The sequence below is a fragment of the Oryzias latipes genome, chromosome 11, assembly GCF_002234675.1.
Source record: "Oryzias latipes chromosome 11, ASM223467v1".
Taxonomy (NCBI): Eukaryota; Metazoa; Chordata; class Actinopteri; order Beloniformes; family Adrianichthyidae; genus Oryzias; species Oryzias latipes.
Genome location: NC_019869.2, coordinates 25,464,951 through 25,468,499, shown reverse-complemented (window position 1 = coordinate 25,468,499; position 3,549 = coordinate 25,464,951).

Below are 3,549 nucleotides of genomic sequence, written 5' to 3'. Positions count from 1 at the left end.
GATCCTGCTTCTTTGAATGCAAACCCACCAGTTAGAATGATTTCAGCATTTTGGTTCATTTGCACATGACTTTTGTTGGCTTTGCATTATTTGCTCCACATTCATTCAGCTTTGGTTCAAACGGGGAGGAGTTTGATAAACTCCATGTGGTGCAGTGACCAACAGTTGGCCTCATAAACAACATTTCATGTCAACCTTCAGAAACACCTTTACCTGGCCTTTACTCTGAGCTTCAGGGACGTCCTATTTGCATAATCTCACCCACTGTTGAACTAACTCTTTGCTAAAGTCACGTGAGGCTTAGAATAAAGCCATGAAGAAAAGACTGAAAAGTCTTTGACCTCAGTCCCATTTCTGATCTAGTTTCTACGGCAAAAATCTAAAAACCTGTTGTTTTTTGGACATATTTTCTGCAGAGCAGCAGGAGTTCATTCTGAGTTGTTGGCAGGACTGTTGGTGTCATAAAACCATCATAAAACTGCAGCAGTGGTGGAGTGGTAGGGCGGTCGACCCATGATCGTAAGGTTGCAGGTTCAATTCCCGCCTTGCACGCCCATGAGTCAAAGTGTCCTTGGGCAAGACACTGAACCCCACCTTGCCTCTGGTGGAAGTTTGGTGCCAGTGTTTGGCAGCAGAGCGGCCACCAGTGTGTGAATGTGACTGTAGAAGCGCTTCCTTGTAGGTAGAAAAGCGCTATATAAGTACACCAGTTACCATTTTTTTCTTCTACTCCTGATTCACAAATACTTGAATAAAGACATACTCAGCAGTGTAACTTTATCCAAATATATCATCAGAAAAATGCCATAAGAACATAGTAGAAACACCAAAATCATCATTTTCATCAGAGTGGGTCAGTCTGCCAAATAAAAACCGTTCCAGACCATTCACAGATAAGAATTTACTCACTTTCCTGCCATAAACTGTTAACAGGCTTGGATGTTTATGGACTTATGAATAATTTGTTAATTTCAGTCATAATTTAGTGTCATTGGAAGTCAGGTTCTCTGTGACTCTCCTGGTGGGCTACCATCCCGCTTGTTCGTCAGCAAAACCCAATTCAGTAAATCCTGATTAGCTAGATTGAATCAGACCAGGTTGTCATTAACTGAAGACACCTGATCCAAGTGAGCAGCGAGTACTGAAGAAGGGTTTGAAGCATTTCTGAGTATTCCTCTAAAAACCTCTACTCTGGCAACGAGCCCCTTCCAACTGAGTGGGTTCTCATGAGCTGACGTGGACCAGTGATATTTCTGCCACCACGTTGCACACAAAACTTTCTAAATTGAACACACAACTTTCTATGTTTTTTGCTCAAAAATTATTATTTTTGCTTTCAAAAACGTTTTTTGTGTTTGCAAAACACATTTTTTCGCGTGCGTTGGTCAAATCTCGCTTTTGTCCTATCTTTGATTTTGCTGACTACTTTGAGTTCGACTTAGCGTGATATGACTGCCACTGACATCGCCAAAAAGAAATTCGCATGCATTGTGTGTCATCTCACTTTTTTCCTATCTTTGCTGAGTTGAGTTTCGGTTTGACGTGACAAGCTGCCATCAAACAGCTGCTGATTGGTCCAGATTCTAACCAATCAAATCGCCAAATGAATCTAACATGGTGTCTGCCGCCGAGGCTCAGAGGCTGAACCAGCTCGTTTTACCCTCATTTTTGGATTTTTGGATGAAGACGTTTTCATTTTTTTAAATATAATTTTTACAATAATTCATACTTTCTGTTTTTTTAGCATTAGTTCATTTTTATTAAGTCAGATTTTTGAATTTATGGCTGAGGATCTCCTGAAACTGTCATGTTTATCTGCTGACATTAAATCAACAGGCCTGTGTGTGATCTGTGAATCCTGCAAAGCAAAATATTAGTGAAAAGTGTGATTTTCTTTAAGGTCTGTTAAAACAAAACAATAAAAGATTTAAAGCACATATTATTTAATGCTGCACACGTGTTTGGGATCAGATTAACAGCAATAATAAGCAGAAGAATGATGGCTCACCACAGTAAACTCAATGTATATAACACAGAAAAGGCATTTTTTGAATTTTATTATCATTTATGTTTTAGAACTTGTGAGCATTTGTCCAAAGTTAAAAAATATTAGTCATAAAAAATGCTATTTTCTCTTAATATTTCAACCATTTTTGACTAAAATAAAACAGTAGTTCAGATACAAATCTTAAAAAGTGTTGCTTCCCTGCTGGACGGAGTCAGAGCTCGGACGTTTTTTTCTGCTACAAACATTTTAGACACGTTCATCACTGACAGTTTCAACTGACATGAATAAAGACTAAACTCTGTTTGGTTTTAGCTGCTTTGCTGCTCTTTCTGGGTTTTACTCTGAGAGAAATGTATGAAGGTAAAAATGTGTCAAAAAGAACGCACTTGTAGATTAGATTTGAGATCTTGTAATATAGAATGAGAATACTTGTGCATCAAAAATCTGCATCTGTGTGTAAAACTCTTCTGCTGTGAACTGACAAATTTCCAATTGCATGTGTTCATTTAGAGTTACAACTTCAAATCTGTGATTACAACTGCTCAAATGTGCTTCTGCGTGTGCTCGAATCTGCTGCTGCAAATCACAAGTGCGCTACAACTGCGCTCTGAATTCTGACACATTCCTTGCGAAAAACTTGTGTCAAAAGTGATCTGTGTCCGAAAATGGGACTAGGGGGGGAGGGAGGGTAAGAGGAGGCGGAGTCAACCAATCAGAGTGCAGGATTCAGAGAACTTGGTAAAGTTAGAAAGGACTTCACAGATTCGGACTTCCTGCTTCAATAACTCTTCTGATAAAGGTTCAAATGTGGCAGCAACAGTCTCTCAATCATTTTATATTAACACAGAGAGTGAACTAAAAATGCATTTCTAAAGAAAAACTTAGTTTTTTTTCTGCATTTTAATTAGAAATGATCTCTTCGTGCTTTAAATGCAGACATGCAGCAAGACGGCTGCGAACGGACCGTCAGCAGGAAGATCCTCTTTGTTGTAGCAGGACAACATGGCCAGGGCTATTGAGCAGCTTTATTATAAATCATATGGATTAAAATTTGAAAGAAAAAATATATTAGATAAGATGAACGCGTTTTCCGCGACGTTCCAGGTGACGGCACGGGGGGTGGCGGACTCAGCCCGCTGAGCGACGGCTGGGTATGCGCGAGCGACAGGCGTGCTCAGCGGGATCCTCGCTTCTTCTTTCCTTCGCGGATCTCGGCGTCTGGCCGCGGTGTCACTGGGTACGCGACCAGCCGTCGCTCAGCGGGCTGAGTCCGCCACAGCCGCGCTTCGCCGTGCCGTCGCCTGGAACGTCGCGGAGAAAGCGTTTATCTAATATATTTTTTTTCAAATGTTTATCCATATGATTTATAATAAAGCTGCTCAGCTTTATTATAAATCATATGGATTAAAATTTGAAAGAAAAAATATATTAGATAAGATGAACGCCTTTTCCGCGACGTTCCAGGTGACGGCACGGGGGGTGGCGGACTCAGCCCGCTGAGCGACGGCTGGGTATGCGCGAGCGACAGGCGTGCTCAGCGG